Here is a 19,373-nt window from a genome sequence, read left to right as displayed (position 1 = left end):
TGTCAAGAGACCTGTATGCTATGATCCTATACATCTCTGTGTTATAAAACAGAATTTTTAGGTTCCAAATTCACGTGCTCAGAAGTTAGGAAACGTCAGACTGACGTTATATTCATGCACCCTTAATTCTGCCTCTTCATATATTCAGTCTGCACACTGGATGAGACAGAGTCCTTTGAGAAAAAGTAGCATGTGATTGTATAATTACAGAAGGCCAGGTAGGTTTTCACCTTATAGACTAACTAAATCAGAGATGTATAGCATGAGTTTTAATGAGCTGAAACACTTCATCAGATGCTGTGAAAGGACATGAACAAAGTGGTCATGTAGCAAATAGAGAAAGTGATTTGAATAAAAAAGACAAGGAAGGGAGGGAAGGATGGGGGAGAGGGCAGTTCTGGGAGAGGCAAATGAAGAATAAACCCATAGGCACAAAGGAGTCACAAAAGCTAACAGGTAGTCGGTTAAGAATCCATACTCTGTTTTTAAAGATCATGATGCACTTATATAATGGTTGAGTTAGGGTTGCATGGCCACCTCATATAGGCATCTCCAATCCTTCATGTGATTTTTTTAAACTTTAATGTTCTTATGTGTGTGTGTGTGTGTGTGTATGTATGTATGTATGTGTGTATATATATATATATATATATATATATTTATATATGTTTGCAAGTAATTTCTTTGTCTCTTTTTTTTAGGTGAAAAATCTGTAAGCACAGATCACTAGTCGGGTGAGGGTGAACTGAATCTCCAGCACTGTAGCACAGACTGACAGTGGCAGTAGAGGAACTCTTGTCCTACTTGCTACTCTCATTGAAGGTACTGAATACTGGATCCATATACAGATTCAAAGGGAAAGATCAGCAGGTACATCCAGCTTCTACCACTACAGCTGCTTAGGCAGCAACCAGGCTTTCCCATGGCAGTATAGCCTACTTTAATGTGAACTCGGTAATTTAAATATTCACCTGTTATCTGGGGAGGCTGCCAACATTTTCCCAAGAAATATAATTGGGAGATGATAAAGTTTATAAATTTAAAAGTTTATAGCTCATGTATATTTGAATGGCATGTCCTGGGAGGATGAAGAGGAGTTCCTATAGTGCACTGGCTTTATTCCTGCCCAGTTTTAGATCTAACAATGGAAATAATTGAGCTACTCAAAACCAGCAACATGTGAAAAAAGCTCACAAGATTTTTTCTACTGCAAAGCTTTACGCAACCCAAATATAGAGTTTGCTACCAGCTTTCCTTTCATAATAATAATAATAATAATAATGGGGAACTCAGAGTAACAGGTTCAAGGATTTGGGTAGCAGTCTGAGTTGTTTGAAATTCTTTTGTCTCTAACAAAGAAAAAAAATCACATATTACTTATGTCCTTTTAAATTTAAAACAGCTGTTGCCTACTGGCACTGCCTAAACGCCTACATATTTGACCACGTAACGGCAGAATTCCAGACCTCTGGTTTCGTATGGTTGCATATCAGTGACATTATTAATGTCTGTTTACCAATGCCTTTGTGGAAGGGAAATTTTTATTTCTGCTGATGTGTTCTCTTTGAAGTGATATGGTTAAGATTTTTACTAGTAAAAAGTCACACTTAAAACACCTTTCAGTACCTGACATGAAACAGGGCAAGGGTAGTGTAGCATCTCTACTGCCATTGAGAGGCTCTGTAATTGTTGCTAAACTCACAGTTGTATTGGACCGGCTTGCTAAGACAACATTTCTGGAAGCATTACATCTGGGAGGTCATACATAAGAGAACAATATCCAAGGGCCAACAGATAAATGTTCCCAGCACTGCAGTGTCCTCCCTTTCATTTCTCCTTTTGGGATTTACTTCTGGGAAGCCCATCAAACAACACAGCGGCATGTCAGGCAGACAAGAAGACTTCTGGATGGCAAAATACTTACATCTCTTCATCTCTGAATTCAGAAGGTACCCACGTTTTTCCAAATCATATCTGCATCATTTCTCTTTATTTTTTGGCATGTGGGAAATAACAGAGGGAACAGCACACAGGAAACCTTGGAACAATTAATCAGAAAGAAACAGTGTCATCACTAACCAGCTTGGAAACATTAGTGGTCAGGGATCTCAACTGTGACTATGGCTATTATGGCTCCGTGTATTACAATAGTCCTGTTATAAATTTATTTCAGATGAGTTTTAGTCTTCTTATTTCCAAAAGGAATGGGGTCATCAATAATGTTGAACTTTTTCTTTTTTATTATTCTTTTTTATTTTTTTATAAGACTTGTGCGAAGCCTTTTATTTGTTTAAGTAATAAGGCCTTTCTGGTACTTTGATCAGCATGGCTAATGTTTCTTCAAAGATTAACTGACATTCTTTAAAAGTACATCAGTTTCCTTTTAAGCAGGTATTTACTTACCACGTAACTGGGTGTTGAGTGCTATGTAGTTATAAAGTTTGCTGGGCTCAGCTGTAGATTTCCTCAAGACATACTGCTGACATCACTAAATCTCCTCTCAGATTCCTTTCCCTCTCTCTCCCTCTCTCCGGTTTCCTCATTCAGGTAATTCCAATTCAGACTCTTACCAACTTGCCTTTGACTGACAGTGAGTTAAGGGAGACTCTTTGGGGAACTTTTAAAAACATACATATGTGCTTTAATCTAAAGTACACCCAATCTTCTATAAAAGGTTGCTTGGCTTGTCATGACGATAACATCTAATAAGGAATCTGAACATTTTTTTTTGCAGGTAAGATAATTGTCTAAATGCATACATACTTAACAGTGGCTTGAAAACTTTATGTAAAAACAAAGTTGATGAGTAAATTCTGTTCCTATTTCTAACTACTTTTAGCAAATTAAGATTCCAGAAACTATCTTTAAATAAAATCTGCTTGTAAGATCTTGTCTGCATGTGAAATAGAGATGCATGTTAGTTTAATGATGGTACAACATGTTTCTCATTGATGTAATATACCTAATGTTAGGTTTATAATGTGTTTTGTATATTAGCATGTTGGAAGAAAATATAGGACTTACCTTTGCAATATATTTACTGTTAAGTATTTCCAAAAGAGATTATAATGTTTTGCATTATGTTAGAATCATGCCTCTGCAAATTTTCAGACAGTTATTTCTCCTTTTTTATTGAATGTTTGACTGGAACATTATAAAAACCTCTGTTACTTATTTGCATAAGAAAAGCTTATGTACATTTTCTGTGGTAAGTATAAGGAATGTAAACAATTAGAAAACATGCATTTTCTTACCAGTTCCTGAATTGTCTTGAAATTGATTGCTTAAGTTTACAAAAAATTTGGTTCACTCTCAGGAATCTGAATCTGAGATTTGAGTAGAAAATTACCCCTTACTTTTGTATAGCTTGATTTTACCATCCTGTTTATGAGATAAGAGTTATGCTTTAAAGAGATTTACAGATAAATTACATTTTCCATGACGTACATGTTATGAAAAGGCAACAAAACCAGCTTTTCTAGATGAACCTTAGAAACTTTTATTAGCTTTATAACTAACTTTGTTTCCTTACTTTCCTTTAGTTTAATGATATTTGTTTTTAAGGTCCTTATCACAGTATTTGAGTTCCTACCTTATCTCAAAATTGTTTGCTTGAATTTTCATTTGAGATCATCATCCATCATTTCTTGTATCAGAATGGTCACTTTGGAAACAGTAAGCTGCTATAGAAATATCTTCTTTATTTCTTTTCTTGTAAAATGTCACTCTGGGGTCTCTGCTTTCTCTGATAATCAACTTACTGGGGAAAGAAAGACTCAATGTAATTTAGTACAGCTGGTTGTACATTAAAAACTGGCATCAGACTGTAAAGCAGACTGTAGATGTGACCAAAAACTTCCAAAAGAATTCCATCTTGGTAAATGAGGCATGGCCTAAAGACAAAAACAGCAGCAGATGACTTAAGCTTCACTCTTCCAACATACATACAATACTTCAGTCCCGTTACTTTTTATAGTCTCCCAAGTTAAAACAAATAGTTCTTTTTACCTTGGCTGCTCATGCAAAGAAACAAACAAGTCACCAGCCCACAGCACTGATTGGAGCTGAAATTTTGGTTTGCACAATTTTTACCCAAAGTGCTGTGAAGTGCTATTTCCCCCATTCTCTTTCCCGACACACATAACAAGCATAGACAGGCTGTATTCTTTGGGAACAGGTAGAGACCAAAGCCATGAAGTACCAGACGGTACTCATATGCAAAGCCAAGAAAAACAGAAGCTTAACTGCTTTGCATGCTGAACCTCAGACCATTTTGAAATAAACTTGGATTTGCTTTATTTCCAGAAAAAACACAGTCGATTATGGGCTTGGGAGTTTTTTCTTGTATTGGGAAAAATCTTTATCTTGTATATACAGACACACACACACGCACACACACACACACGCACGCATGCACACACCACAAATTATGGAAAACACTGGCTGGAACATCAAACAGTTAAAATCAAACTTTCTAGTCTGAGTGAATCCATTAAATGTCAAGTATTTGAAAGCTGCCTTCCTGCTGTGCTGTCCCTAACCCACTGGAACGAAAAAGCATTCATGAGTTACTTGAATGAGTTACTACAGGCTCCAGGATCCCTCTAGTGCTCCTATTTGTATTGCTAATGTAGTAAATGTCTTGGAATTAAGATGTGGGTGCACACAATTGGAGTAAACAGTGCTGAGTTGAAAAAGTCATCAGGCTTAGAGCTGTCACACATGAGCGGAAGTGAAAAGCTAAATCATTTTCTCTGTTTCTAGGCATGCTTTGGGTGAAATGCACACAAATACGGGCCAAAAACAGCTGATGAATGCTTAATGTGGGAGGGGTAAGGAGGGAAAAACAGAGTGGCATAGCTGCAACCTCTTTCCCTCCCCAGAAACATGTGAAAATGGCAAGGACATCATGAACTTCTAAAATAAAACCCAGTTCCATTTGCTTTTACCCAGGGAAGTGGGAAGTGTTGTGGTACAGTGGAACAGTTTGACTCCAGTGAACTATAAGAGCAAAACTTCGGCGGGGGGGGATATTATCCCTACTGTGAATCAGATCCATGCTGCAGTGAGTGAGGCTGTGCTAGAGAATTTCAGATTCACTGGGCTCTGCAAGATATGCTTGTGGATATTGGGGTACTTCAGGTATGGACAAAGAGGCAACCCTCATGGTCCTGTGACTATAAAGTCACCAAGCCTTATAAATATCTTTTTGTTTTCCTGTGTGCTTCACCATAAGGTGATCTGATCTGGCACATTTCATGGGTTTATGCTACCATCCTGTGGGTCCCTGTGTGGAGTTTAAGCTAGTTGTGACCTACGAGATTCTACATGGCTTGGGAAATGCTCAAAAATAATCCAAAGATGCCATTTTATTAGTCCTATACATCTCTTTTTTTCAGATTCATAAAACAAAATCTAGCTTTGGCAGTGCATCCACTGCTTCACTGGAAGTTATTTCCACACATGAGTTCATTGGAGCTAATGTCTCTAGCTAGAGTCTGCCACTGTTAAACAGGAGCTACATTACCAGGAACAGCTAACAGACAGTAGGATCGTTGATGCACGGATGGCTTGATTAGTGGAACATCAAGTCCATTAAAGAGGAGAGAAGGCTGTTAATACCTGTGGAATGACATTTTAGAAGGAATCAGGTAGATTATAATGAGCCATGAAGTCAATTAACTCCCTCAGCACTACCTGACTAGAAATGCTGCAGACACTGCCAGCTAGGCAGTTTTAAATTTTGGTTGGGCCAGGAATCAAAAGGGGATGCAACTACACCATGTTTGGATATGTTTGGATCTGCCCCTGGAGATGCCTACCTGACTGGCCATCTATTTTGCTGTGCTGCATATAAAACCAGTAGAGAGTTCAAGATAGAGTGAAAGAGCTTGTTGCTGTGTTACTTCTTATAATGGTTGCCAGACTTAAGAATTTCATGCTCCACTTGGTTCAAAATAGCCCAGACTAATTTTTTGTTTTTGTTTTTTTGTTTTGTGTTTGTTTTTTCTTCAGGATATGCTATACACTTTCCTTTTCCCCTCTGGCATTTAGAGGTAGAGGGAGGGGTGTGTGTGAGGGTTGGCATCTAAGAAAGGCAAGGCATGTTCACCACTTAACAGTGCTTGGTTTGTTGATTCTTGTTTTGTAGGAACGATTAAAAGTTAGACTTGTCAGTGCTTTTTTTCTTGCATTTTTAAATCAGTATAAAAGGCACACAAAAGCCTGGGAAATTCAATTGCAGACACCCTTTGCAAGCTAGAAGTGATAAAGTGAAATGAGTTTTGATCAGAATAACAGTATGACCTGATTAGATCCAGTTAATTTCCATGACTTCAGTTTATATAATTCACATTGGGTTAGACTACAGCTTGTTTCTCTTCTCTTGCATTCATATTTTATCTGCTTTTTTCTTTATCTGCAATTTATACTTTAGTGTTTAGGCTGTTTAGTTAAATGACTGTCTGTTGAACACATTAGTGTAATTGGTAATGAAGCAAAACACGAAGTAATGCAGTTCCTTAAAAGAAATCAGGTACAAATGCTGTATGCATTGCTTTTCTACTCACCTAATTTGGATTAGATGGATAGTGGGAGCTGGTCAAAAATGTGGAATGAAAGAAGTTCTCAGTGATTTCATCAATCATTTTCTCCTTTTTAAATCCAAATTCAAAATGTTAATAACAAATGCCCTAAAAAAATCAACAAAAAACTAACTTTTGTTTTGACTGATCTCCCCTGTTCCTGCCATTCCCACTCCAGAACTCTCATTCCGATTTTTCTGATCAGCTTCAATTATTTCCTTACCCCTACTCCCAATTTCCATAACCCTACTCCCAATATTTTCACTCCAAGCTGCTGAACCCTCCTCTGTCTCTACTCCAGAAAACAATCCTTACTCCTTTGGTGTCTTATACCTATGTACCTATTGCCCAAAGCATCCTGCCTTAGCCTTCTAGGGCACATCCCCATAAGCAGGAACGTACATTTACCCAGGGACAGCTAGCAGTGCCATACACTTGTGCTACTGCTAGTTGTTCCCAGATATGCCCCTGCACATGCACCCTGGTACACCGCAAATTTCCCCAGGTGGGGTACGGGAGGCTGGGGCCAGCATCTGGGCTGGCTCCAGCAGCCTTACCTGGGGTCCTGGGGGTCTTCTGGGGCTCCAGTGGTGCCGATCTGGGCACATGGAGCCTGTTTGGAATCTGGAGCATGGCTCTGGCCAGCCAGGCTCCAGTTTCGGGAGTCACATGTTGCAGCCATGTATGCCACCTAGAACTGGAGCCTGGCTGGCCAGAGCCATACTCCAGCTGCCAGTCAGGCTCCAAACAGCCAGATCACTGCCTCTGCAGCCCCAAGAGGGCCCCAGGACCCCAGTCTCCCCTATCCCACCTGGAGCAATTTGCTGTACAGCGGAGTGTGTGTGCAGGGGTATCCTGGGAACAACTAGCAGTGGCACAAATATGTGCAGCTACTGTCTCTGGGGAAATGCACTTTTCCGGTTCTGGGGATGCACCCCTGGATGCTAACCCTTAACAGCACAATCCCCACCACTAACACATACAAAACATTGCTAAAACATCAAATGTAGCCAAAATAGATGAGACCTAGTAGACAAAGAGAAACAAAGCCACATTATTTCTGTGATTTTTTCGTGAAAATGTGAATCAACTAAGGCCTTAGTTATGAGCAGAATATAGGATGAAACATTTGTATGTTTTAGCTTGCATGAAGTCCTGATTGATTTTCATAGAAAATAAATGAGAAAACATTTGTATACTATTTCCTGGATTAAAAGAATATAGGAGATTGAACAGCTCAAGAAATTAGAACTTGATTAGGAAGCTTTTTTTGCTGCTTTAACCCTGTTCAGATTCAGCCCAGACTAGTCCTAACCAGCAGACACCTGTTTTAATGGCTCACAGGGAACACATGCCATTGGTCTCAGGGCAGTTCTTAGTTTACAGATATTGCAACATTCCCTCCCCACCCCATCCCACAGGCAAGACAAAAACAAGCACATAGTTTTCCAGTTGTTTGTTATTGATTAACACAACAAATGTCATCAAAAGGCTACTGAACATGGATTTCCCAGTCTCCTGGCAAAGTGAAATTTGCTTAGGGTTCTTGTTTGGGAGAGTCAAAGACTGAAATGACCTGGAATGTGAAATGCCATCTTGATACTAAAGGCCAGGTGGCATGGGAAAGCTTGCACAGCCAGCCATTGTTATCTGTGAACAATGAAGAAACAAAAGACTTCAGGCCAGATTCTCATACACTCCAAGGTCCCTTTACACTAGGTAGTGAAAAAGGACTTGATAGTGGATCTTAAGGTCTCATTCTGCTGTGAGAACTGCACCTTGTGCTTCCAGTATAGGAAACTGGTATCATTTTCTGAGCATCAGTTCAACTTTTGTAACAGTGAAAGCACAACTGGATTGTGATTGGACTGGCATAATATTGTTCTGACGTCTCTTCAACTCGTATAGTTTATTTTTCTTTTATATCTTTGCTCTTCTTGAGCTAACACTATCAAGATACGTAAGACAGCATATTATTTGTATCTATTCAATTATTATTTGTATCTATTCATTTATTATTTGTATCTATTCAATTCTAGTAGCTGTGAGTGCCACATTAAAGATATGAGAAACACTTGCCCTGAAAGTTCCTCTTAGTGTTTTTTTTCCAATTCATAAATGCATTGCACACTATATTTTGATTTTTTGAAACTAGAAATGTACTTAAATCTTGAATTATTTCATTTGCTTTCTCAGTATGAAATAGGCAAGTTCTGACTTGACTTTGCCACACAATATCTTTACCAGCTTTGCAACACATTATACAGGATTTGTTTATGATTAGGACCTTGAAAATGTTACAATAATGCCATATTTCAGTATTTTTCCTCAGGAAAGTCAAGAAGCAAATGCATCATCCTAGGGGATCTTATACTAAAACTTTATTTTTGCTTGGTATATTTATGATTCAGTGCACTTAAAACTTTTAGAGTGATTCACTTTACTTCTGAGAAAACATTTCTTCTTAAAAGCTTTTGAGTAATGATTAGAAAACAAACAAAAATATTTTCTTTTAGATACATTATGCTGTTTTAGGAAACTAATTTACCATAGATAACAAGGCATGAAAAGTTTCTCAAAAGGCCATAAGTTCTCCTTTCTAAGAATGACTGAAAACATCCATTAACGCATGTTGTTTTATAACACATACTACATGAGTTAAAAGTTAACCAAAAAGCCTTGAACAATCACTATACCCTGGTTCCTTAGTCCCAGAAAAGCATTCAGAATTTCAGAATTGGTGAGAACTTCAGCTAACGTCAGTAGGACCCCTGGCTGATCAGCAATCTTAAAATTGTTGAAATGAAGCACATGGTAACAACATACGGCACTGTTTCTGCTCCCCCCCACCTGGTTTTAAGCTAATTCTTAATGAATACAAATATCTGAAGTAATGGCAGAATTAAAAAATCAAACTCTTTGGGAATGGGATCCTTGGAAAAAAGTGATTTTAAAAAGGATGTAGGGATATTAATGGATAGGAACTTGACACAGGGTTAGGCACCAGAACCAGCCAACACTATTTATGGAGTTACATACTTCACAGTGGGTGCATCTACATGAGATATTAATGCGGCTCAATAAACCATGGTGCAGTTTGCACTGGAGTCAGCTGCTCCCAGGCACAGTGTCTTCACGTGTACCCAGTACTGCAGCAATTTGAGCTGGAGCGGAGCACTCCGGGGCTGGCAGCAAGCTCAGGGAATCAGCCCCGAGCTCTGGATGGCAGCACTGAGCAGCAGAGGGGCTGCCTGGAGCACAAGAGTGTCGAAACTGTGAAACTGTGTGGCTGACCCCCTGAGCCTGTTGCCAGCCCAGGGCTGCTCTGCCCCAGCTCAAACTGCTGTAATCCTGGTCACCATCCATATGCTCATTTCTGTGCGTTTCTGTACAGTAAATGACTCTGCCATAGGACAGTACTTGTGCCAGACTGTACTATCCTACAGCAGAGTTAATTAATTTACTGCACCCTAATATGGGCCATGTGCAGATGATGATGCTTTACTGTGGAGCTAATTAGCCATCTCCACAGTAAAGCACACATTTAGATGCACCACTGTCATGGATCAGGGAACTCGTAGTACTAAACAGCACCAGACTGACGAGACTGCACTTTGGGGACTATTGCAGCAGGGTACCATGCCATGTTCGCTTTGTTCGGTATGCAAGCATCATTCACAAAATAAACACAGAGATTTCATAGTGTTGAAAACTTTGTGACCTGCTGTGGTCTTTCGGAGTTCTTTGTAAAAGAAGAATTGCTATATTATTTTATCCATATTCAAAAAATGAGTGAAAACTAAGAGCATTTTCTGAGGGATGCCTTGATTTTAATGAGTGATCTCTTGAGTCTAATAAGGTTGAGAACCACTGGACTAGGTGGCCTAATTGTTCATTTTAATTTGTAATTCTGGTGATTCTTTGATACCAAAAATCCATCTGAATTTCTCAAGACAAGCAGTCTATTACTTTACCTTGATGCTAGTTTGCTTCATTGCAATGTGCATTATGGATCTGTGAAGTGATATAGTTTCAAGACTTTAAGGTGGTATACAGTTGCATACTGAGGAGATGGAATGGAAAAGGAGTTTAAAAGGTGTGAGAAAAACAGATGCATTCCCACAATTTATCTTGCATTTCCAGTTTCTTGTTTTTCTGTTGCACCCTTCTCTGTTGTCTCAGTGCTTGCTTTACAGAGACTTACAAATCAGTAATCTAACCATTAGGACCACAAGGGCCCATTGGTTCATTTAATTTGACCTTCTGTAGGCTGTCTTTTCCTATCCTATTTGACCAAGATACTATGGGATTTGAACCTAAGTCTTTTATCATGTCAAGCCAGGCACAAACCAACAAGCTATTAAGCTACTTGTATTTATGTTAGCACTGAATGTGACCTGTTTTGAATGCATTATTTATACACTAACACATACAGGTTTCCTTCGCTTTATGCTGTACATGTGTTCGTGGAAAATGGCACATAACTTGAATTTGCATAAAGGGAGCCAACTTTACAATGTAACAAATAGGGTTACGTTCCAAGACCTCAACTGTACTGACCCCCAGGCCCATTTCTACCACTTTTACAAGACAATTTTGATACTCACCAACACAGGACACTATCATAGTGGGGGTGGCAACTACAGAAACACATGTCACAGACAACGAGAGAGGAGCACAGATCCACACAGGAGACTGTATTTTGGTGCACATCACTCCCACAGTGCACTGCAGAAAGAAGCTGACTGCGGGCTTCTACCACACCAATCACGTAAGTGTGAATTTACCTCTCATATAACAAATTTTTGGTATAAAAAGGGTCATTGCATAAGACCGAATTCGCACATACAGAATCCACATAAAGAGAGGGAAACCTGTATCTACAAAATGCCAAACAAGCAACAGCATTGCTGCCCTAAAACATTTTAGCTCTAAGGCCGCTTGTACGTGTGATGGGGATTTAGTCCCCTAAATTGAAATGGTAGGTTTTTAATGGTGGTGATTAAAAACCTACCATTTCAATTTAGAGGCTTCTGTCACTGTTATGGTGAGGGGCCTGATTTTTTTTTTTTTTTTTTTTTGTGAAGCCTGCCCACATTTCCTGTGGCTGGGGGTGTGCTGCCAGCAGACCAAGTGGCCCCTGAGCTGTGGGAGACCCCAGTCCTTCCTTCCATGGTGGCGGCAGCACCCCCCAGAGCCACCTAGGTGGGCTGCTAGTGGGTGGGTGCTGCCTGGGGGGGTGCTGTCACCATGGAAGGAGGGTCCAGGGCTCCCTGCAGCTCAGAGCCTGCCAGCAGCTCACCCCCTGGCTGTGGGAGAGGTAGGCAGACTCCATAGGGGGAAAAAAAAGGGGGATTAGGCCCTTTCCAGCTTTTTTTTTTTTTCCTCAGTGGAGCCTGCCCATGCAAGCTGCTGCCAGACTGTGCGGCCTGAGCTGCAACATGGCTCTGTTCTTCCCTCTGTGGTGGCAGCATCCCCTGGGTCTGCCTGGGTGGGATGCTAGCTGTATGGGTGCTTCTCCCTCTTGCAGGCATCACCCACTGGATCCAACTCTTCCCTGAGTGTGTGTGCTGGAAGCCCACTTGGTGGTGGTCCCCATGCAGGCTCAGGAAGAGTTGGATCTAGTGGGTGCTACCTGCAAGCTGGGGCAGCAACCGCGCAGCTAGCACCCTACCCAAGCAGCCTGGGGGGGGTGCCGCCACCACAGAGGGAAAGACTGGGGTCCCCTGAAGCTCAGGGGCTGCACAGCCTGATGGCAACTCACACAGGCAGGCTCTGCTGAGAAGAAAAAAAAAACCCAGCAAGGTTCTTCATCTTTTCTTTTGTCAAGTTGTCAAAGGCTTCAATGTTACAAATAGCTATGTTGCAAGCTAATCTAATCTACATGGAGATGCAGTTTAGTTTGAAATGTAGGAAACTCATTTAAATCGTAAAAACCCCCACCCCTGCACATGCACAGTGTGACACAATTAAACCACAGAGCAGCCAATTTCCATCATGTATACAAGCGCCCTAGCAGTACAAGCCAAGTTTGATACAACACAAACAATACATACATATACCATATTATCAAACATAGAGTGGCAAGTAGCAACTACACCTAGAAAGTTTTCAAGCCAGATGGGCTTTCAGAAGATGTTTTGAAAGCAGCAAGAAAGCAAATTTTACATATGCTAATGGGAAATTTGCTCCAAGAATATGGAGCACCATAAGAAAAACCTGAAAGTTGTAAGCAAAGAGATACAAGTACTACTCAAATGTGAACTGGAAAGAGATGGAGGACATGCAGGAGTTAGATCGGGGTGGGCAAAATGTGGCCCGCAGGCTGCATGCGGCCCACCAAGCCATTCTATCTGGCTTGTGGGGCCCCTAAAAAAATTAGAAAATTATTATTAATCTGCCCTAGGATGCCTGTCATGCGGCCCTCAATGGCTTGCCAAAACTTAGTAAGCAGCCCTCCACCCAAAATAATTGCCTGCCCCTGAGTTAGATGAATGTGGAATTATGGGAAACCTGGAAGGTGAATAATTGAAGCTCTAACTAATTGCAGATATGGAAGGGAACACTTAGCAAGCACTGATGAAAGGGGAAGTTATGGTCAGAATAACAGGAAAAAAGATCTTTGCTGCAGTGGTTTGGATAGGTGTGCTAAGGACAGAGGACATGACCTTGCAGTTGGCAAGTCTGAAAAACAAGCAGAACTAACTACTTTTGACTGTTTGGAGAGGAAGGGATAGATTTTGGTGATCTTGTGGTTCATAACTACCTAAATGAAGGGACGAGTTTCACCTGTAAGTAATGGAACAAAGGGTTCTGTATCACAGATAAAATATTTTTGGGTTTCAGTGGGTTTTGTCTTGCTAATGTAGGGATAAATTATGGGGCAGGGTCAGATGTTATATTTACATCAAGTTGCCAATACATAATTTATAATACACTTGATGGAAGCACTGTGCTTTGTGCCCCTCTGAGGATAGATTCTATCTTAAGCCTTCACTATGTTAATGCATAGATGGTTTCCACTGAAATAATCCACTGTAAAATTATACTCATGATCTTCAGTAATTCATTTTTTTGATCTATTGCTGAGGGTATGTGATCCATATAATGTTAGGTACTTAAAAAAAGCAAAAAATGTTGAATACTTAGTAAAATGCAATGTTTACTCCTGGAGATTATATAAACTCAGACTTCTTGTTAGTTTCATTTATCCTTAACAACTGTGTCAAATGTGAACTACCCTTTATAGAGGACTTCCCATCAATGGGATTATAAATACTTTTTATCAAAACTCTTTTTCAGTTGGAAACTTCTTTTTCAATTAAAACAATACATTTATTAAGAGTGTCTGTTTTCTACTGAAAATTTCAGTTTTTAATCAAGACAACTGGAAACCTGGAAATAACCCCCTCCCCTGCAAAAGTTGAATATTGATGTATCAGGAAGGTAGACTTTCTCAAGTCACCTAAAATAAAAGATCATTGAACTCTTGATCTGAGAGATAACCAAGGATCCGGGTTTTCTGTTTCCCACAGAAAGATGGAAAAAAACATAGATTTTTTGTTTTAACCAAGAAAAACATGGGTTTTTCGTTTTAACAGAGAAACACATGGATTTTCCACTTTTGCAAAGAGCTCTCTGCAAGCTGGCAGAGTTCCAGCTTGCAAAGGGCTGGGGTGGAGGAGGAGAAGGGTGGTCAGGCAGGGGTGCCATGTGCACGTGCATGCTCACACATGCACAGGGCTGCCAGGCAGCCTGGGAAGCAGCTCCCACAGGTAAATCTGGTGGGGGAGGGAGAGGTTACTGAGGGAGGGAGGGAGTTAGACAGGGTAGGGGCTGGGGCTGCTGCCCAGCTGGGTGGTAGGAAAGATTGATTGGTGTGCAGGGCTTGGAGAGATTGATTGCAGGATGATAGGTGAATCTGGGGTAGGTGGGGGACAGCAGGGCAATTTGGTGGGCAGAGAAGTGATCCAAATGATATGGGGGGCCCTTCCCCCACTTCTCTGCAGCCTTGTCATTGGTAATCCATCAATTTGAATATTATCTCTACCATGGCTCATGGATAGGTCTTGAGGTGACTTAAGGGTCCAATCCTTGAGCCAGGGACCCATCTGCTGAAGTTACAGGTCTTTCTGCAGGGGAGGGTAGGCTGTAATCCAGGATTTCTCTTCTTTTCCTTCCCCCACTGTCTCTTCTCTGCTTTGAGGGTAAGGTGCTGTACCAGCCACTTGTTTGAGGTAGTAGTGTTGTTGGAGTCAGTTAGCAGTCAGGTCCTGCCAAGTCTTGACATTGGCATCTGTTTTCTTGAGATGTGCCTTCAATGTGTCCTTACAGCATTTCCTCTGGCCACTCCAAGACCTCAGGCCATTACTAAACTGGAAGTTGAGCCCTTTTTTGGGGGGGAGTTGAGACTTAGGAATCTGGGAGTTGGTGCCTGGCCCAGTGAAGCTGGTGCTTGAGGATCACTGACTCAATGCTGGCAACACTGGTTTCAGCAAGGCTGCTGGAGTTTGTGTGGTGATGTTCCCATTTGATGTGCAGGATTTTCCACTGCCATCATTGGTGATACCACTCCAGACTCTTGAGATGACAGTAGGTCACCCAAGTTTCACATCTGTAGGGGAGAGTGGGGATGCTGACTGCACTGTAAACCTGGATGTCTTTCTGGAGTTCCCAATGAATATAGACAGGCCGAAGCAAGTTCCCTAAGGAGATAGTTGCACATTGGATCTTATGTTGGATCTCATCATCAATGTTCATTCTCTGAAAGAGGTGGCTACTGAGGTAGGGGAAGTACTTGACTACTTCTAGGGTCTTTCTCTCAGTGATAATTTGGGGAGGGAGGTTACATTTGTGGCTCAGGATAGAGCAGTTTAATCTTCTCAATGTTGAGAGAGACTCAAAGGTCAGCTGGCTTCCCTGAAAAGATCCAGCACGGTCTGGAGGTTTTTCTCTGTGTGCACAAGGATGAAGCAGTCATTGGCATATCGAAGGTCAAGGATGTTTGTTTTGAGTACTTTGGTTTTTGACTGAAAATGTCTTAAAGTGAAAATATTACAGTATTCATTTAGTATTCATTCAGTGTTCAGTATCTGCACTAAAGGAAGGTGGTCCTCACTGAGAACCAAGACGGTCATCCAAAAACAGGAGAACAGATTTGGAATGATGGCACATCCTTGCTTGACCCCAGTTCAGATGACAAACAGATTTGTCTCTGATCCACTACATAGAATAGTCTCAGTCATCTCGTGTTAGAGAAGCCTCAAAACCTTGATGTTCTTTTCTGGACATCCAAATCTGATCAGTACTTTCCACAAGGCTTCATGATTTGTGGAATCAAAGGCTTTAGTTCAGTCAGTGAAGGTCATATACAGGTCCCGGTGTTGTTCCTGACACTTACTCTTGGACCTGGTGGGCAACAAAGATCATGTCAATTGCCTCACAGGGTGGTCTGAAACCACACTGAGATTTATTGTAGGACTTCCTCAACACAAGTCAGAAGACAGTTCAGGAGGACGCAGACAAGGATTTTCCTTTCCATGGAAAAGAAGACCACACACACCTCAATGGTTCTCACACATAAGCTTAGCTCCTTTCTTGAAGATAGTCACAATGTTGGCATTCCTCAGGTCCCCAGGGATCTTTGCACTGTTCCAAATCCTTGCCTAAAGAGGAGTAACCTGGAGAGTCTCAGAGGGTACTTAGTTAGTCTTTTACTGTCTTAACATGTGGACAGTCCCATCTTAAGAGCCTTTAACATGTTTGAAATGCAATGTGTAATTACACTTTAGGTGCCCTAAATAGAAGGGAATTCATATACAAAGGACAAGGAGAGCGATCACTGGCTGAGAGAGTTGAAGATGGGTTGAATCACTGAAGTAGATCTCCTAACTCTGGCTACGTTGAGAGAGGTATTTAACCATGTTAGTCTGAAGTAAGGCAGAAGGTAGGGCAGAGTGGCATCTTAGAGACTAAGGGAGTTTGTACATGCCATGGGGGTTTACTTTGGTTTAATACTCCCTAAATTGAAGCAGTGAGTCTTTAAAAACATCATTTCAATTTAGGACAAAGTAAACCCCTGTGGCATGTACACAAGGGTCGGGCCTGACTTTTACCTGCCTCTCTGGCAGCTGGGAGGGGGGGCAAGCTGCCAGCAGGTTGAGCTGTCCCTGAGCTGCAGGTCCGGTGCTTCCCTCCACAGCAGCGGGGGCACCCCCCCCAGGTGGCATGCACCTGCAAGCACCTGGCCCTAGAGGTCCTGGAGGGTGCTGCAGCTGTGGAGGGAAGCACTGGGCCTCCATGCAGCTCAGGCAGGCAGGCAGGCGCCAGGGATCAAAAAAACCCAGGCTTGCCGCATTTTTTTTTTCCTTCAGTGGAGCCTGCCAGCACAGGCTGCTGCTGGGCTGCCTACACAGGCTGCCTGCACAGCCCTTGAGATGCACGGGATCTGGTGCTTCCCTCTGTGGCAAATTAAACCACCTCAGAGATGTTTTATTTTGCTGCATCCCAAAGTCATTTAATGTGCATTATGTTGCTGATACATGCAAACAGCCCACCATTAAAGCGCATTAAGACACCGACAGGTGCAAACAGCTGCACCATTAAAGTGGTGCAAAAGTGCATTAAGTTGCTTTAAAGGCCAATATTGTGGCATGTACAAATGGCCTATCAGATTCAGAGATGCATAAGCTTTCACAAGCAACAGCCTACTTTGTCAGATGTTCTCTCCAAGGTGAGCACTTAAGGTGCCACCTCTAAGATGCCATCCTTCCCTGCCTTCTATGAATAGGTTGAATAGTTTCTCCCAAATCCTTGCAAAGTTTAGAAGTCGATTCTAGGCAAATGAGGTTTTTTAGGCTATTATGAGGCTGTTCCTACCTTCCAGCAAATTTGGGAGTATGGTGATGTTTGACAAATCCTACTTGTACTCATAGGCCTATCCATAAGGAATCTATTTTTGCAGAATGCTCCTTGCCCAGAGCAACTCCTGATGGTTTAACTGTAGGAGGATAATCTGAGGCATTAACTTCAGTGGGGAAAGCTGCTATACACTGTGGGTGTATCTACGCAAGCATTAATGCACTGTAATTATGGCGCATTAAGTTTAGTACCTGTAATAACTTAATACACCATAATCGGGACTACTGTGCAGTAGTGCCAGCATATGCTTTTTTGTGATGCCAGTACACAGTAAACACATTCTACTGTGCATTACCACATTTAGCATGGTTTTGCAGTAATTCGACTCATGTAGATGTGCCCTGTGAGTAGAAATAGCAGAATCAGTTTGTGAAGAACAGTTCAGACCTCAATAAACTTTGGAAAAGAAAGTCTGTGAGAAAGTTTCAGTCCTAAAGTGGGTGGTCCCTCTGGAATGGCAGCCGGGGCAATGCTGGCAAGATCATTGTGTTGCAGCTTTTTCCACTTTCTGTGTGTTGAAGAGAAAACTACAATGCTGTGACTCCAGTACCTTTCACAAACATTTGAATCCCCTGAAATTTTGTATTATAAAACGTATATAATGTTACAGCTGAAAGCTATCATTTCCTTAAAGCCCTCTAAAGTTTTTTCCTGTTGAGCTTTGATGAGTTTTTTTTCTCCTTCATAAAACATCAATGCATTCAGGATGGGTATCGGAATTCTTCACATAAATGGAACAAAGGATCACACCATCTCGTAGTTTACCCAACTCTTACTTCATAATTATTTTAAAAAATCACTGGAGCACTCTACATGCACTGCTTGAAATCACAATCAAACATTGTGGATTCCAACACTATAAACTTCCTTCCAGCAGCTGCACCATAATATTCTCATTAACAGTGGCAATCTCTCATGTTTCTGCCCTGAAACAACAGGTATAAGCAAATTCCTCTGGAGGCCTTTCCTTTCTCTCCCCAAAAATGTGCAGAAATGGGAAAAAAAGACTTTTTTCCATTTATTTCATGGAGAATTTGAAAGCTTGGCACACAAGTGAGGTATGCACTGGAATTTGGGTGGGTCTAGGAAAAAGCACAGACTTCATTGGAAAGCATATATGGGGGGGGGGGTGTGAAAGAGAGAGAGAGAGAGAGAAAAACCTTTTAAACCATAAATTGACCACATCCATGGATGGGTGAGGAAAGAAACAGAAAGTTGCCCTGAAATAATACTTTGAGCCACTACTGAAAATAAGCCCAACTACTTCAACAGGGATGTGTCATTGACATTTTAAATAACATTATAGTCATTTCAAAGTGGCAGGTGAAAGTCTTTACTTCTACCATGCGGTTATAATGGCTTATCTATCTATCTAGTTCTATTTTCACTGTAAATAATCTGCAGCTATTAGGTTTCTTCCACACAGGTGAGGCTGCAGTGGCTGTGTACTAGCAGTAGCTACCAGAGATGTTGTATGATAAAAGAAGGCATTGAGAGTCCAGTTCTCCATTCTGCTGTTGCTTCAGTTCACAGCCAGGCATCATTTTTAGGGGGCCTCTTTGGGGACATGGTCTGAAAGTTTGTCCAGTTCCTCAGTGAAGCTCAAGGACAATTCTGGCTAAGTAAGTATTTCAAAATTTGTCCCAAAGAGAATAGTGGGCTAGCTATAGTGGCTAAAGCATCCTGATAGCCTCCAGACCTCAGGCTGGGGAGGACTGGGTTAGAGAGCTTCTGGAGGGGCTGGACGTGTTCAAATCAGCAGGTCCAGATACTCTCCACCCCAGGGTGTTGAGGGAGCTAGCAGGGGTTATTGCAGGACCCTTGGCATGGCTTTACAAGCACTTGTGGTGCTTGGGCCAGGTGCCAGAT

At 41.4% G+C, this 19,373-nt stretch overlaps 1 protein-coding gene across 3 annotated transcripts in view; it reads left to right on the top strand.

Moving 5' to 3' along the window:
* Nucleotides 1-2,328: 2,328 nt before the first annotated feature.
* The window catches only part of KCNJ15 (potassium voltage-gated channel subfamily J member 15), a 48,967-nt gene continuing 31,922 nt past the window's right edge, over nt 2,329-19,373 (top strand). Inside the window, exons 1-2 of one of the 3 annotated variants that reach the window (XR_002099001.1) lie at nt 2,329-2,547; nt 2,675-2,734. The gene's annotated coding sequence lies outside the window, so the exon portion shown is untranslated. The other 2 variants (XR_002099002.1, XM_019525107.1) reach the window with 2 other exon arrangements.

Source organism: Gavialis gangeticus, unplaced genomic scaffold (genome assembly GCF_001723915.1).
Source record: "Gavialis gangeticus isolate Ggan-Ray unplaced genomic scaffold, GavGan_comp1, whole genome shotgun sequence".
NCBI classification, from domain to species: Eukaryota; Metazoa; Chordata; order Crocodylia; family Gavialidae; genus Gavialis; species Gavialis gangeticus.
The sequence above is the reverse complement of the archived record's forward strand: the minus strand, read 5'-3'. Positions and strand labels throughout refer to the sequence as shown.